This window comes from Hordeum vulgare, chromosome 3H (assembly GCF_904849725.1).
Source record: "Hordeum vulgare subsp. vulgare chromosome 3H, MorexV3_pseudomolecules_assembly, whole genome shotgun sequence".
Lineage (NCBI taxonomy): Eukaryota > Viridiplantae > Streptophyta > Magnoliopsida > Poales > Poaceae > Hordeum > Hordeum vulgare.
Genome location: NC_058520.1, coordinates 236,400,608 through 236,419,790, shown reverse-complemented (window position 1 = coordinate 236,419,790; position 19,183 = coordinate 236,400,608).

The window sequence follows — 19,183 nt, the reverse complement described above, 5'->3', positions numbered from 1 at the left end:
TGTTCATGCTCAAGTTTGCAACGTCTAATAATACCATCTACTCCCTCTTTATAAAGATGTGGGTCATCCTAAAAGTAATTTCTCCTCAAAGTTGAGGTTTTCCTCTAAGGAATCCGACGAGATCACGAGTTTCATGATAGAGGATTACTTTGTGGCCTGTGGCAGTTTGTGATGGACAAGTTGGAGCACCCCTGCAGGGTTAATCTTTCGGAAAGCCGCGGTTATGTGGCAAATATGGATATTTTGTTAACATCCGGTTCTAGACAACTTGAAGTAATTCTAATAAAACTGCCAACGGTGTTCGTAACCATGATTGTCTCTTTCGGAGATCGTTCTCTGATCGAGAACACGGTGGGGTTATGTCTGACGTAATTAGGTGTTCAGGATCACTTAGTGATCAATCTATTGTTCGACCGACTTGCGTAGACCACCATATGATTACTCTGATCATCGTAAGGTAGCCACTAAATATGCTTAGATTGCTGCAAACCCATAGACTTAACCTTCCTCACCCATTAACTCGGCTAGATTCGATACCAAGGTCATTCAATTGCTGAGTCCTCGTGGCTCACGGTTTACTACAAACACCCACAGGTACAGGTACGCCTGATGCAGGAGATCCTGATGACAGCATGCTGAAGTGGGAGTTCGATGACGACTCTGGCACACTGTACGTGACTTACCCGGAGGACTAGAGGCCGCGGCCATGATCGTGGGGCCAGCATGCGGGATGTCATAAATTTATCTGTTTCTGTTGAAGTCTATAGTCGGACCCTCTGCATACTCTCAATAATGTGTGTCTGTAAGCTATATGCTATATTCTTAACAGATGGCAAGTGTATGCCCTACTTGTCACTCTTTCAGTTATGTAATGTTATGATTATCTCGTTTGCGAAACGTTTAGATGCGCCCCTTTCCCTTTTGAGGCCTCGCCCCCAAATAAGGAAAGGGCCGCATTTTAGTAGTTACAGGTATAGGGGATCAATTGTAGTTCTTTCAGTAAGCAAGAGTGTTGAGCCCAACGAGGAGCAGAAGGAAATGACAAGCGATTTTCAGCAAGGTAATTTCTACAAGCACTCAAATAGCGGTAACAAGTTGTTTCATAGCAAGATAACTATAACAAGTAATGAGCAGAAATAGTAACAATAAGTGCATCAAGGTAGACCAATCGTTTTGTGGAAAAGCACAGACTAGAATGGTTTCTTATAATAGGCAAAGCTTTCTAGAGGGCACACGGGAATTTTATCTAGTCACTTTCGTCATGTCGGGTTAATTCACGTTCATTATTTTGATAATTTGATATGTGGGTGGACCGGTGCTTGGCTGATGTTATTACTTGAATAAGCCTCCCACTTATGATTAACCGTCCCACAAGAATCCGGAAGTACGAGAAAAGTTTTAAGTACAAATTATAATCATAGCATTAAACATAGGGATCCAAATGAGCCCCTTATAGAATAGCGCATAAACTGGGTTTAAGTTTATGTCACTATCTCAACCCATCATCTAATAAGTACTCCACAATGCTTTCCCTTAGGCCCAAATATGGTGAAGTGTTATGTAGTCGACGTTCACATAACAGCACTAAGGGAATCACAACATTCATATCATCAAAATATCACACGAATATCAACTTCACATGGCTACTTGCAACATGACTTCTCCTGTGGCCTAAAGAACAAAAGTAAATACTCACAAGTGATAAACATGCTTATGATAACAGAGGTATTAAATAGCATATAGTATCTAAACATATAATGTTCCACCAAATAAACCATAAAGAATCAACTACAAGTTGTAATGAACACTACTAGTCACCCCCAGGTACCAATCTAAGGTTCCCTTACAAGATTGAGCGCAAAAGATGAACTAAGGTTTTGAGAGGAGATGGTGTTGTTGAAGATGGTGATGGAGTTTGGCTTCCCCAAGATGAGAGGGTTGTTGATGATGACGATGGCCTCCATTTCCCCCTCCCGTAGGAAGTTATCCCAATGGAATCGCTCCCGCCGAAGGGCAAACATGCTCCTGCCCAAGTTCTCCCTCGAGACAGCGGTGCTCCGTCCTGAAAGTCAACTCCTTATTTTTTTCAGCTAAAGAGTGAATATATACCAGAAGATGGTCACCAGAAGTGGGCTGGGTGGCCCACTACCCACCAGGCCACCTGGCAGCCCCCCTCCAGTACTTCTTTTCTGCAATATTTCTTATTTATTCCATAAAATATCATCGTGAAGTTTTAGCCCATTTGAAGATGTGCATAATAGGTATGTGTGACGTAGCTTTTATCCATCTGCCGGCATTCTGCCACTTGGTGTAAAGCTTGCATATTAAGAGAGAAAAGGCATTAGAATTACTCCATAAAGTGGTATAATGCATAAAACAATATATATAAGAGTAGCAAAACATGATGCAAAATGGACGTATCAACATGTCAAGTTAGATCTTGGCACATCCTCATACTCTGACACATGCATTCATTCAGAGTCATATCCTCCTATCAGTTTTCATATTGAGTTGTAAGTAAATAAAAGTGTGATGATCATCTTTATTAGAGCATTATCCTAGTGAGGAATTAAAAATGGGAGAGGTCAAGTGAGCCCACCATAATAGTATTAATAAAATGAATAGGACAAAACGAGAGAAGGGACTTCGCTACTATCCTTTACCACACTTGTGCCACAAAGTGGCACCTTGTTCTTCATATAGAAAGTCTCATGTTATATCATTTATATGCTAGTGGGGATCACTTTTTAATAAAAATGGCTTGTATATTATGATGATGGGCTTCCTCAACTGCCGGAGGTGTTCATGAGAAATCAAGTTGGATGCACACCCCACTTAGCTTCATTGGAGCTTTCATACACTTATAGCTCTTGTGCATGATTTGCATGGCAATCCCTACTCTCCTTGCCTCGATATCTATCAACGAGCATCTCCATAGCTCGTTGGTACGAATAGTTGATATGAGACTATCTTCTCCACTTTTACTCCTTTGAAACCTACCACCATATTCTATTGCACCTTTATGCAATGTCCAATGATTCACGCTCATGTACTGCGTGAAGAATAAAAAGTTTATGTGTGTTGAAAAGGTATGATCCAATTGTCTGTCTTGAACACCGTGGTGCTTGACATCTGTATTAATGTGGTGAAGATGGAGCCATGCCTTACTACTATAATAAAGATGGATGGGGGGAGGGTAAACAATCTTTGAGGATCGTATACTTTGAAAGACTAATGATTTGTTGCTTATACCTATAAGTATTTCTATGTTAATGTTTGTTTATTCATCGCTTCTCAATGAGCGTACATGCATAATGTTACATCATGGATAACATGTCACATAAAAATTCTGTTTTTATCATTAACGTACTCGAGGACAAGCATGAATTAATCTTGGGGATGCTTAATACGTCTCCAACTTATCTATAATTTTTGATTGTTTCATGCTGATATATTATTATTCTAAAATACTTTCGGGGTACTTATTTACCATTTTATATTATTTTTTAGCACTAACCTATTAACCTAGTGCCGAGTGCTAGTTATTTCTTTCTAAATGTTTTTCACTTTTCAGGTTTTCCATACCAAACGATGTCCAATTGCCGTAAAACTTTTTGGTGGAGTTTCAAGAAGACCAACGAGCATGAGAAGAAGATTGGAGGCCTCAAGAGGGGCCCAAAAAGCCAACATGGGGCGACCTGGGACGATTCCCTGATAGCTTGTGCCTCCCTCGTGGCTCTCCCAACTTCGTTCTTTGGCTTATAAATTCTCATCTACCCAAAAACACTAGGTGAGTCCCTAAACAGTTTTTACGCCGCCGGAAGTGTTTGTTCTGAAGGGAGGCCATCTGGAGCTCCGTTCCGGCACCCTTCCGGTGGGGCGATCGATCATGGAGGGCCTCTTCATCAACATTGCTTCCCTCACGATGATATGTGAGTAGTTCACCATAGACCTATGGGTCCACAGTCAGTACCTAGATGACAATATCTCTCTCTCTCTCTCTCTTTGATCTTCAATACAATGATCATCACATCTTCGCTCTCATCCATATGATGTAATACTTTCGTGTGGTGCGTTTGTTGGGATCCGATGAAATGTGGGTTTATGTTCAGATAATTCATGTTAAATACTTGAGTCTCCTCTGAGTACTTATATGATTCTTATGTGCATGATTATGATAGCTTCATAATTATCTCTCATCTATTAAAATAGTTTGGCCAACTAGATCGATATTTCTTTGGTGACAGAGGTGCGTTGTGGTAGGTTCAACCTGGCTAATTTCTATATCTCAATGATAGAAGGGGACAAGATGCGTCTTCGTGTTGCTGCTACTAAGGATAAAACGATGGGTTTTTTTCATATTGCTTCAGTTTACTTTCTCTACATCATGTCATCTTTGTGCATGCATTACTCTATTTTACTTAATACTCTAGATGCATGCTAGATAGCCATTGAAGAGTGGTGTAGTATTAATAGGTGCACGCATGAGTCGGCCAATTTGTTTATGGATGCGATGCCTATATACAAATGATCATTACCGTGAATGTCGCGTAACTATCCACTTTTCCATATTTACCAATAGTAATTTGTTTAACCAACACATGCTATTTTTCGTGAGAGATGCCATTAGGGAAAGCTATGGCCCCCGGGTCTATTCACAACATATTGATAACACCTTCATTACCTTGTTGTTATTTACTTGTCTTTATTTTGTCTTGCTATCTACAATTATATACACACCTCACATGCTTGCCAGTAACAAGAAAAGAGGATTGACAACCCTCTTTCCCACGTTGGGTGCAAGTTGTTTGTTCTTTTGTGTGCGGCCGTCGAAGACGGTTGTGGTTTATATTCCTATTGGTTCGATAAACCTTGGTTTCACAACTGAGGTAAATACTTACCCACATTGTGCTGCCATAAGTCGTTCCTCCTCATGGAAAACATAACGCAGATCACAAGTATCAGCACATCACTAGTTAAAATTTGACCTCTCCAAACTCATTTTTTTCATTTTTATCATCACCCTCCGAACAGACAGGACTCCTTGTATGTAACGACTAAGATGCGACACTTTCTTTATTTGGGGGCGAGGCCTCAAAATGGGAAAGAGGCGCATCTAAGCGTTTTGCAAGTAGGATAAAGATTGCAATACATAATATAGGTGGAAGAGTAATAATATTTGGCTTACACTCGCCACAAGCTAGATTACAGAGTCACACAGTCATACATTATTAAAATGGAAAACAAGTTCCGACTACGGACAAGATAAACAACAAAAGCTAATGCTATCCTACCTGGCTAGGCCGACGATCACGACCAAGTGCTTCTAGTCCTCGGGATACGTCACGTACAGCCTGACACTATACTCGTCGAACTCCCACTTCAGCTAGGTATCCTCAGAAGCATTTGTGTCTGGGGTACCTGTACCTGTGGGTGGTTGTAGTAATTTGTGAGCCACATGGACTCAGCAATCTCATGACCTTGGTATCGAGTCTAACTAAGTCATTAGGTGAGGTTGGGGTATGTGTTTGAGTTTGCAGCAACCTAAGCATTTGTGGTGGCTAACTTACGTTGAACAAGAATTAAAGATATGGTGGTCTACGCATGACGGTCGTAAACTTATATAATCACTAAGTGATCCTGAACACCTAATTACGTCTGTCATAACCCCACCGTGTTCTCGATCATAGAAGGAACTCTGAAGCAGACAATCACGGTTACACACACAGTTGACAGGTTTTAGTTAATTTTCTTTAAGTTATCTAGAACCGGATGTTAACAAAATATTCCTGATTGCCGCATAACCGCGGGCACGACTTTCCGAAAGATTTAACCCTACAGGGGTGCTCCAACTAGTCCATCACAAATTACCACAAGCTGCATAGAAATCCTCGATCATGATACTCGCGATCTTGTCGGATTGCTTAGTGGAAAACCTCAACTCTGAGGAGACCCACAGTCTCACCCGAATCCCAATGCACAAGATATGTCGTTAAGGTAAGGCAAGTCCAGCAAGACCACCCGGTGTGTCGACGACCCCTATAGGAGCCGCATATCTCATTCTCAGGACAAAACCGTCTATGCGTAGTGGACGATAGCCAAACGACTCGAGTTGCCCCGAGGTGGCACTGCCGACTACTAGGTGGGTGGACCAACACTCATGAGGAGCACTGGCTCGGGCGTTGATTAACTTCCTCGGGGTAGCTATTCCTTATGCTTTTTAGTAAGTTATTCGCAAATTTAAAACCAAAGTTGGGTCTTTCCAGACACACCTTAGACTAAACAGTTTACCAAGGGGGTCCCCATAACAACCCCGAATGTGTTAGGAGTGGTCAGTTATGGAATAAAACACCAGTAGCCGAAACTAAGGCGGCAAAAGCGGAACAAATCACCCGGAAAAAGGCCAGGCCTTCTGATCTTTACCAAGTATATAGGTGCATTAATTAAATAGCATTTAAATAAGATGATATCAATTGCCCATGTTATCACATGGACCAGCTTGCACCTGCAACTAGCAACGCTAACAAAAAGGTTCAACAAGCTTAACCTAGCCAAACAATATCTGCTAGGAGGGGAAGTGTTAGATGTTTCATGGCAACGTTTGATGGCCTATATATCAGGTGGAAGGCAGCGGGGTATAACGATGGAAACGAATCAACTATGCATAACAAAGCTAGAAATGGTACCAAGGTCACGATCATCTTTCCTATGATATCTTCAGGGTGGCACTGCTCCTGATCTTCGTGAATGAACTCACCCGACTCCTCGAACTCGTTTCCCATACCCGATGCTACGCAAAAGAAACAATCACCCAATAAATACCAGCAAGTGATAATGCAATAGATAATATGATGCATGTAGGGCACACACTTCAAAGCACGCACACAAATCATCCTACTCAAATGACAAAGTGCCACCTCATCACAAAATGGCACTTTTGTAGAACTTCTCAAAACTGAAATCCAGTGTCGCCATTGGATTCCTTGTTGGGGTTTTCTACCCCAAATCCATATATCATAGTGCTATACTTGCATGCAGAAAAACACCACAAAGTAGTAAGGAAAATCTAACCAGAATCATAAACCACTATATGTCAAGAACAGGGTTGTTCTTGATATGACAGATTTTTGGTATATACCAGATTAGGCAAATTTAATTTCCAGACTATTCCAAAAATAGAATTATCACATCAAAGAAAAATAGAAAAATACCACAATTTAATTTGACAGGGGGGCCCACTGGTCGTAGGCACGAGGGGACCTAGTGCATGACAGGTGGGCCCTGTGGCCCACTTGTCAGTGGCACAACTGCAACACCAGGAATGTAAAGAAAAATAAAGGTGCAGAGGGGGGGGGGGCTCAAACCCACCAGCTCACTGCTGCACCACACGACAACCACCACTGGGCTACACATGCACATGTGTCTAAAAAGGGTTAGGAATGTAGATACGCAGTATGTGCAACTTAGAAACACCAGGTAAATACATGCAGAAAAACACCACAAAGGAGTAAGGAAAATCTAACTAGAATCATAAACCACTATATGTCAAGAACAGGGTTGTTCTTGATATGACAGATTTTTGGTATATACGAGATTAGGAAAATTTAATTTCTAGACTATTCCAAAAATAGAATTATCACATCAAACAAAAATAGAAAAATACCACAATTTAATTTGACAGGGGGGCCCACTGGTCGTAGGCACGAGGGGACCTAGTGCATGACAGGTGGCCCCTGTGGCCCACTTGTCAGTGGCACAACTGCAACACCAGGAATGTAAAGAAAAATAAAGGTGCAGAGGGGGGGGGGGCTCAAATCCACCAGCTCACTTCTGCACCACACGACAACCATCACTGGGCTACACATGCACATGTGTCTAAAAAGGGTTAGGAATGTAGATACGCAGTATGTGCAACTTAGAAACACCAGGTAAGTACATGCAGAAAACACCACAAAGTAGTAAGGAAAATCTAACGAGAATCATAAACCACTATATGTCAAGAACAGAGTTGTTCTTGATATGACAGATTTTTGGTATATACCAGATTAGGCAAATTTAATTTCTAGACTATTCCAAAAATAGAATTATCAGATCAAACAAAAATAGAAAAATACCACAATTTAATTTGACAGGGGGGCCCACTGGTCGTAGGCACGAGGGGACCTAGTGCATGACAGGTGGGCCCTGTGGCCCACTTGTCAGTGGCACAACTGCAACACCAGGAATATAAAGAAAAATAAAGGTGCAGGGGGGGGGGCTCAAACCCACCAACTCACTTCTGCACCACACGACAACCACCACTGGGCTACACATGCACATGTGTCTAAAAAGGGTTAGGAATGCAGATACGCAGTATGTGCAACTTAGAAACAACAGGTAAATACATGCAGAAAAACACCACAAAGGAGTAAGGAAAATCTAACCAGAATCATAAACCACTATATGTCAAGAACAGGGTTGTTCTTGATATGACAGATTTTTGGTATATACCAGATTAGGCAAATTTAATTTCTAGACTATTCCAAAAATAGAATTATCACATCAAACAAAAATAGAAAAATACCACAATTTAAGTTGACAGGGGGGCCCACTTGTCGTAGGCACGAGGGGACCTAGTGCATGACAGGTGGACCCTGTGGCCCACTTGTCAGTTGCACAACTGCAACACCAGGAATGTAAAGAAAAATAAAGGTGCAGAGGGGGGGGGCTCAAATCCACCAGCTCACTGCTGCACCACACGACAACCATCACTGGGCTACACGTGCACATGTGTCTAAAAAGGGTTAGGAATGCAGATACGCAGTATGTGCAACTTAGAAACACCAGGTAAATACATGCAGAAAAACACCACAAAGCTATAAGGAAAATCTAACCAGAATCATAAACCACTATATGTCAAGAACAGGGTTGTTCTTGATGTGACAGATTTTTGGTATATACCAGATTAGGCAAATTTAATTTCTAGACTATTCCAAAAATAGAATTATCACATCAAACAAAAGTAGAAAAATACCACAATTTAATTTTACAGGGGAGCCCACTGGTCGTAGGCACGAGGGGACCTAGTGCATGACAGGTGGGCCCTGTGGCCCACTTGTCAGTGGCACAACTGCAACACCAGGAATGTAAAGAAAAATAAATGTGCAGAGGGGGGGGCTCAAACCCACCAGCTCAATGCTGCAGCACGGCTACACATGTGTCTAAAAAGGGTTAGGAATGCAGATACGCAGTATGTGCAACTTAGAAACACCAGGTAAATACATGCAGAAAAACACCACAAAGCAGTAAGGAAAATCTAACCAGAATCATAAACCACTATATGTCAAGAACAGGGTTGTTCTTGATATGACAGATTTTTGGTATATACCAGATTAGGCAAATTTAATTTCTAAACTATTCCAAAAATAGGATTATCACATCAAAGAAAAATAGAAAAATACCACAATTTAATTTGACAGGGGGGCCCACTAGTCGTAGGCACGAGGGGACCTAGTGCATGACAGGTGGGCCCTGTGGCCCACTTGTCAGTGGCACAACTGCAACACAAGGAATGTAAAGAAAAATAAAGGTGCAGAGGGGGGGCTCAAACCCACCAGCTCACTGCTGCACCACACGACAACCACCACTGGGCTACACATGCACATGTGTCTAAAAATGGTTAGGAATGCAGATACGCAGTATGTGCAACTTAGAAACACCAGGTAAATACATGCAGAAAAACACCACAAAGCAGTAAGGAAAATCTAACCAGAATCACAAACCACTATATGTCAAGAACAGGGTTGTTCTTGATATGACAGATTTTTGGTATATACCAGATTAGGCAAATTTAATTTCTAGACTATTCCAAAAATAGAATTATCACATCAAACAAAAATAGAAAAATACCGCAATTTAATTTGACAGGGGGGCCCACTAGTCTTAGGCACGAGGGGACCTAGTGCATGACAGGTGGGCCCTATGGCCCACTTGTCAGTGGCACAACTGCAACACCAGGAATGTAAAGAAAAATAAAGGTGCAGAGGGGGGAGCTCAAATCCACCAGCTCACTTCTGCACCACACGACAACCATCACTGGGCTACACATGCACATGTGTCTAAAAAGGGTTAGGAATGCAGATACGCAGTTTGTGCAACTTAGAAACACCAGGTAAATACATGCAGAAAAACACCACAAAGCAGTAAGGAAAATCTAACCAGAATCATAAACCACTATATGTCAAGAACAGGGTTGTTCTTCATATGACAGATTTTTGGTATATACCAGATTAGGCAAATTTAATTTCTAGACTATTCCAAAAATAGAATTATCACATCAAACAAAAAAATAAAAATACCACAATTTAATTTGACAGGGGGGCCCACTGGTCGTAGGCACGACGGGACCTAGTGCATGAGAGGTGGGCCATATGGCCCACTTGTCAGTGGCACAACTGCAACACCAAGAATGTAAAGAAAAATAAATGTGCAGGGGGGGCTCAAACCCACCAGCTCAATGCTGCAGCATGGCTACACATGTGTCTAAAAAGGGTTAGGAATGCAGATATGCAACTTAGAAACACCAGGTAAATACATGCAGAAAAACACCACAAAGCAGTAAGGAAAATCTAACCAGAATCATAAACCACTATATGTCAAGAACAGGGTTGTTCTTGATATGACAGATTTTTGGTATATACCAGATTAGGAAAATTTAATTTCTAGACTATTCCAAAAATAGAATTATCACATCAAACAAAAATAGAAAAATACCACAATTTAATTCGACAGGGGGGCCCACTGGTCGTAGGCACGAGGGGACCTAGTGCATGACAGGTGGGCCCTGTGGCCCACTTGTCAGTGGCACAACTGCAACACAAGGAATGTAAAGAAAAATAAAGGTGCACAGGGGGGGCTCAAACCCACCAGCTCACTGCTGCACCACACGACAACCACCACTAGGCTACACATGCACATGTGTCTAAAAAGGGTTAGGAATGCAGATACGCAGTATGTCCAACTTAGAAACACCAGGTAAATACATGCAGAAAAACACCACAAAGCAGTAAGGAAAATCTAACCACAATCATAAACCACTATATGTCAAGAACAGGGTTCTTCTTGATATGACAGATTTTTGGTATATACCAGATTAGGCAAATTTAATTTCTAGACTATTCCAAAAATAGAATTATCACATCAAAGAAAAATAGAAAAATACCACAATTTAATTTGAAAGGGGGCCCACTGGTCGTAGGCACGAGTGGACCTAGTACATGACAGGTGGGCCCTACGGCCCACTTGTGAGTGGCACAACTACAACACCGGGAATGTAAAGAAAAATAAATGTGCAGGGGGGGGGCTCAAACCCACCAGCTCAATGCTGCAGCACGGCTACACATGTGTCTAAAAAGGGTTAGGAATGCAGATATGTAACTTAGAAACACCAGGCAAATACATGCAGAAAAACACCACAAAGCAGTAAGGAAAATCTAACCAGAATCATAAACCACTATATGTCAAGAACAGGGTTGTTCTTGATATGACTGATTTTTGGTATATCCAGATTAGGAAAATTTAATTTCTAGACTATTCCAAAAATAGAATTATCACATCAAACAAAAATAGAAAAGTACCACAATTTAATTTGACACGGGGTCCCACTGGTCGTAGGCACGAGGGGACCTGGTGCATGACAGGTGGGCCCTGTGGCCCACTTGTCAGTGGCACAACTGCAACACCAGGAATGTAAAGAAAAATAAATGTGCAGAGGCGGGGGGGGGGGGGCTCATACCCACCAGCTCAATGCTGCAGCACGGCTACACATGTGTCTAAAAAGGGTTAGGAATGCAGATATGCAACTTAGAAACACCAGGTAAATAAGATCTAAAGGGGGGCGCAAGGGGGACTCGAACCCACGTTCAACAGGGGCAACCATTGCTAGGTTGCCACTGCAGTAGGGAGGTGATTCTGCTACAACAGAAGAAGAAACCAACATATACACACCCCTCTACTAATTATATAGAAACAAAAAAACGCGAAATTAAAGGGGCGCTTGGGGGGTCGCACCCAAGACCTTTCTTTCTTTGCGTGCATGTTGTGCTAGTCGGGCTATAGAGGGGATCTGCTCGTTATGGGGTTCCACCCCAGATGATTAAACTACAAGGCGTCTTTCCTGCTAGAGCAGAGAGACGTCGGCGACGTCCCTCGCCGGTGCACACGAGGGGATGCGCACACAGTTGGGCGCGGCTACTGCTACTGATGTTGTAGCTAAACTACTGCTGTTGGGACTATGTTGTGAAGCAGAGGAACCACCTGGCCTATGTGACACACTTAACGCAATGCCTGCGCTGCTGCTGCTCGACTTGCCACATAACGGGCAGCGACGGCAAGGGTGCAGGAAAGAGAGGGGGAAGCGGAGCACTGCTCACCTAGGGCGCAGAGGAGGAGGGCATGCGCGACGAAGAGGAGCGACGACCCGATGCAGAAGGAGCTCGCCGGAGAGGAAGAAGAGACGCTCGTCGTCAGGGCGTCGTGGCATCGACCTTGACGTACGGTTGCCATGGGAATGGAACCCCACGGCCTTCCGCGAGCTCGTGGTCTAAACGAGGAAGAAGATAAGCGTCGATCTGCTGTCGGCGCCGAGCTCACCAGGAGCTGACAATGGTGACGGCGGCGTCGGGTGGCTCGCCCCGACGGTGCTAGGAGGAAGGGGATGATGATAAATGGGTGAGGAGGAATCCTAGGCGCAGGGCATGGCTAAATAGGCCGGGGGGCTGTGGTGGCCATGTGATGGAGGAGGAGATCGATCTGGTGGCTGCCCATGGAGTCTTACAAAGGTGATGCACGCGAGGTGGAAGAGAGGGACGCCAGCTGGGCTCTGGGCCATAACTAAGGCACTTGGACCGCTCTCTCTATCTCTCCGGTTGAAAAGGGGTTTTCCCAAATAAAACGATCAGGGTTTTGGTTAAATTCCTGGGGCTAAAGTAATAGAGTTCAAACAAAACCAAAATAACTTTAGTCTTCCAAAATGTTGCCACTATTTATAAAAATAAGTAGGGCATTTTAGAAGAACAAAAATAAATTCTTTCATTTGAAATTGGGCTCTGTTTTTAAATAAAATGAAATTGAAAATAAATTCAAAGAAAAGAGTGTTGCACCCCACAATTAATAGGAAGAATTTCTGAAGAGGAGGAACATTTTTATTGGGACTAAAACAGGAACTTTAAATCTGCCACAAAATTAAAAGAAATAAGGAGTTTAAGGTGCTATGGTGCAACAAGGGGTTTTGAGAAGAATCGTGTTGCAACCAGATCACATAACCATCACATGCCACTCTCACATATTGCACTCCACTCAAACACCAACCTATAACCCAAACAACAAAAGACAAGAACAAGAGAAGTGATGATATGTATGATGACAGATGCAACATAAAATGAAGGCACAATTGGGCTCAACCACTCACCATTAGCATAACAAGGTTGCATACAAAGAAAGATTACAAGAGGGGAAGGGAATGTATTGGGGCTGTCACAACTCTCCCACACTACAAGAGGATCTCGACCTGAGATCTAGGACTGGAAGAACTCTGGGAATTGGGAACGGAGGTGGGCCTCGTGCTCCCAAGTGGCTTCTTTGTCGGAATGATGTGACCATTGCACTTTGAGGAACTTGATTGACTTATTGCGGGTCTTCCACTCAGTCTCTTCAAGAATTGCTATAGGATGTTCATGGTAGGATAGATCGTACTGGATATCAATATCTTGAAGATCAACTCTGTGCCAATGAGTCTTGAAGCATCTTTGGAGCTGAGAAACGTGAAACACATCATGCACATTGAAGAAGTTGGATGAAAGCTCTAACTAATATGCCAGATCACCTCTCTTGACAACAACTTTGAAAGGACCAACAAAGCGAGGAGCAAGCTTTCCTTTGATGTCGAAGCGTTTAGTGCCCTTCATGGGAGACACTTTGAGATACACAAAATCATCGAGATGAAAAGTCATATCACGATCCTTCCTATTGTAGTAGCTCTTCTGACGGGACTGAGCTGCTTTGAGATTATCCCGAATGGCACGACACATTTCTTTTGCTTCAGCAATCATTTCATTCCCAAGAATTCGACATTCACCACTCTCTCACCAATTGAGTGGGGTACGACACTTCCTGCCATATAGAATCTCGAATGGAGCTTTGCGTGAGCTTGCTTGAAAGCTGTTGTTGTATGAGACCACGACAGACGGCACGAAATATTCCCACTTCGTGCCAAAACAAATCGCACAAGCTCTGATCATATATTCAAGGACAAGATTGACTCTCTCAACTTGACCACTTGTCTAAGGATGGAAAGTTGTACTAAAACGGATCTTAGTACCCATCGCATTCTCAAAGGAATCGCAGAACTTGGAAGTAAAGATACTTCCAGGATCTGAAGAAATGAGCATAGTAACACCATGCAAAGAGACTATCCTTGACGTATACAACTCTGCAAGCTGAGCTGCCGAGATAGATTCTTTGACCGGGAGGAAATGAGCAAGTTTGTTCAACTTGTCGATGACGACGAAGATGGCATCATTGCCCCTCTTGGACTTCGGAAACCCAGTGAAAAAATCCATTTCCACATGATCAAATTTCCACTCAGGTATAGGCAAGGGATGAAGGAGGCTTGCTGGACGTTCATGCGAGTCCACTAGAAGGTCTGCTTCAAATCTTGATACATTTTGGAGCTTCCTAGATGTATCGAGAGGAGATGATGAGGACATGACTACCTTGGATATTAACACAATCATTGCATATGCGTATTTACTTGAGGTGATTTCTAATAAAACTCATGCAATAATTTATTTATGTTATCCGGAACAAAATTACTTCATCTGTTTTTATTTTATTCCAAAATGCAAAATGGTCGAACACTTGTATGAACCACATGTGATGACAAGGGAAGAGGAAATGGTTGGGTGCTATTCAACAGGTCCTCTCATGTCAAAGGAAATAATTAGTTGTTGTTCAATAAGTTCTCTCACGTCACTTTTAGCCCAAGAGAAGATAGAGTCCAAATATCTCAAGTTATGGACTCGGAATCGGACTATACAGACATGCCTCTATCAAAACACCAATAACTTTTACATCCGGACTCCGAATTTGGTGATTCAATTTGGGATGCAAAGTAAATTTTATGTTCTTTCCATCCCAATTGGAATGACCTTCAAATTTTTCCGGTGCATGGGATATTGACCAAACAATATGACGTTGCACCAGAATTCGAGTCAAACAACAAGTCCAAAGGTGTTGCATCACCTCCACTTGGGCCCATAGGCCTTGTATGACCTAGGATTAGTTTTAGGATGCCTTGGGACATCCTCCCACCTCCTTGGCCTCCACCCCTTGCTCCTATATAAGTAGATCAACCTAGTAGATTTTTGCTTGGGATTTGTTTAGTTAAAAGTTAGCCATTGCAACTTCATGTACTTCGTTTGTAACTAACGACTAGACAAAGACTGCTTTCGGATCCCCACCCTTATCAATACCTCATCTATATTTGCAATATGCAGATTGCAATATCATATTCTTGCTTGTTCTTCAATTGCTTACAGTAATAGACGTTCGTGGTCAGGTTGATCATGCTCCGGCGTGGTCAATAACCTCTCGGAGATTGGTTTTGTGATTGCTAAGGCACAACGTCGTGCACGTTTGTAGTCAGATCATCAAAGTCGTCTCCATAAAATCGATAGTCACCTTCTCACAGAAATATCGGAACACCCTCGCCTATATCGAGTGGTATCATAGCTCATCACTAAACCATCCCAACATTGGTGAAGAAACGTGAATTGTTTCAAATTTACATTCTACAACAAGCTAAAATAAGCAAACATGCAACATGTCATTTTACATAGAATCATCACCAAGATTGGAGGTCATCTCAAAATGAGAAAACATTCGCACAATTATTTTCAAACATATTTGATCCAAATTTGATTTATTCCCTTGTTCACATGGTTCTTTCTCAGCAATAGTTAATTCAATGGATGCACTCAAAATCGTTGATATTGTAGTTGTTTGATCACCCGACAAAGTAAAATCATCAACGTAGTTATCTAAAATAGATGGTGTGATCAAAGTAATAGGTGGCTCATCACAGGGTGCATTCAAATTGACAAGACATTCATCATACTCATGTGGAGGTGGAAGATCGGTACCTTTGTCATTACCTGTTATGATCAACTCAGTTGATGTACGCACTCTCGATGGTGATGTGTGCTACTTCTCAAACAACAACGCCAGAATTTCACACGTTGACGGAGACTTGCTTGCCTTGGTTTTTCCCTTGAAGAGGAAAGGGTGATACAGCACAGAAGCAGTAAGTATTTCCCTCAGTTGAGAACCAAGGTCTCAATCCAGTAGGAGAATCACGTAAAGTCCAGAGTACCCGCAGAAACACAAAAGAGCTTGCACCCAACGCTATAAAGGGGTTGTCAATCCCTTCAAGATTGATTGCAAAGTGAGATCTGAAAGCGGAAAGTGCAACCAAGAAAAAGAGTAAGGCTGAAAATATAGTGTGGAGTAGACCCGGGGGCCATAGTGTTCTCTGGAGGCTTCTCTCAAAATAGCAAGTATTACGGTGGGTGAACAAATTACTGTCGAGCAATTGATAGAACCGCGCAAAGTCATGACGATATCTAAGGCAATGATCATACTTATAGGCATCACGTCCGAGACAAGTAGACTCATTCTTTCTGCATCTACTACTATTAATCCAAACATCGACCGCTATCCAGCATGCATCTAGTGTATTGAGTTCATGACGAACAGAGTAACGCCTTAAGCAAGATGACATGATGTAGAGGGATAATCTCAAACGAGTGATGAAAACCCCATCTTTTTACCCTTGATGGCAAGAACACGATACGTGCCTCGCTACCCCTTCTGTCACTGGGTGAGGTCACCGCACGGTATGAACCCAAACCAAGCACTTCTCCCATTGCAAGAATCATAGATCAAGCTGGCCAAACAAAACCCACAACCTTAAAGAGAATTACAAGGATATGAAATCATGCATAAGAGAGATCAGAAGAAACTCAAATAAGATTCATAGATAATCTGATGATAAATCCACAATTCATCAGATCTCGACAAACACACCGAAAAGGAAGATTACATTGGATATATCTCCTTGAAGATCATGAAGAACTTTGTATTGAAGATCCAAGAGAGAGAAGAAGCCATCTAGCTACTAGCTATGGACCCGTAGGTCTATGGTGAAGTACTCACGTATCATCGGAGAGGTCATGGTGTTGATGAAGAAGCCCTTCGTATCCTAATTCCCCCTCCGGCAGGGCACGAGAACGTGCCCGAGATGGGATCTTGCAGAGATAGAAGCTTGCGGCGGGGGAAAAGTATTTTCGTTGATCTCCTGATTTTTTCTAGGATTTTAGGGAATATATAGGCGGAAGACCTAGGGCAGGGGAGCCACGGGAAGCTCACAAGCCTGCTAGGCCCCCTAGGCCGGTCCTGGTGGGCTTGTGACCTCCTCCGAGGTCCCCTGCCTTGTTTCTCAAGTCTCCCGCGTGTCTTCTATTATGGAAAAAAATCATTCCGCAGATTTTATCCCGTTTGGACTCCGTTTAAAATTCTCCTTTGAAAAGGGTCAAAAACACGGAAAAAACAGGAACTAGCACTTGGCACTGAGTTAATATGTTAGTCCCAAAAAAGATATAAAAGGCATACAAAACGTCCAAAGTTTGACAAGATAATAGCATGAAACCATAAAAAATTATAGATATGTTGGAGACGTATCAAGCATCCCCAAGCTTAACTCCTGCTCGTCCTTGAGTAGGGAAGTGATAGAGACTGAATTTTTGATGTGGAATGCTACCTAGCATAGTTGTCCTTTGCAACTTCTTTCAGGTGACATGAATGTTCGGATCCGTAAGATTCAAAACAATAGTTTACTATCGACATGAAAACAATAATACTTCAAGCAAACTAGCAAAGTAATCATGAACTTTCAAAATAACAAGGCCAAAGAAAGTTATCCCTACAAAATCATATAGTCTCGCCATGCTCCATCATCGTCACACAACTAATGTAAATCATGCACAACCCCGGTATTGGCCAAGTAATTGTTTTCGCACTCTTACTTTCTCAAACTTTTTATAACTATCACGCAATACATGAGCGTGAGCCATGGATATAGCACTATATGTGGAATAGAGTGTGGTGGTGGTTGTGAGACAAAAAGGAGGAGATGGTCACATTGACTCGGCGTATCAAAAGGGATATGGAGATGCCCATTAATAGATATCAATGTGAATGAGTAGGGATTGCCATACAAATGATGCAGTAGAGCTATAAGTATTTGAAAGCTCAAAAGGATAACTAGTGGGTGTGCATCCAACTTGCTTGCTCATGAAGACCTAGGGCAATTTTGAGGAAGCCCATCATTGGAATATACAAGCCAGGTTATAAATAAAAGATTCCCACTAGCATATGAAGCACAAGTGTGGAAAAGAGATAGTAGCATTGTCCCTTCTCTCTTTTTCTCTGTTTTTTTATTTGGGCTCTTTGGCCTCTCTTTTTCCTCACATGGGACAATGCTCCAATAATGATAATAATAAAACTTTTATTTACACACAGCTCAAAGCTTAGAACAATGATGACTTTACAGGAAATGCCTCTGGTAGTGTACCGGGATGTGCAATGATCTAGCTTGGCGTATGACGTTGAAACATCTCGCTACTTATATTACGAGCGTGCAATGGAAATATGAGAGTGACGACACAAGTCATGAGACGGAACGGTGGGAGTTGCATGGAAATATATCTCAGAATGGCTATGAAAATGCCATAGTAGGTAGGTATGGTGGATGTTTTGAGGAAGGCATCTCGTGGGTTTGTGCACCGGCGAAAGTTGCGCGACACTAGAGAGGCTAGCAATGGTGGAAGGTGAAAGTGCATCTATACCATGGACTCACATTAGTTATGAAGAACTCTCATACTTGTTGCGAAAGTTTTTATTAGTAATCAAAACAAAGTGCTAAACGCATACTCTTAGGGGAAGGGTTGGTAGGTGTTAACCATCGCGAGATCCCGACCTCAACACAAAGGATGACAATCAATAGATCAATTATGCTCCGACTTCCTAACATAGCGGTTCACCATACGTGCATGCTACGGGAATCACTAACTTCAACACAAGTATTTCT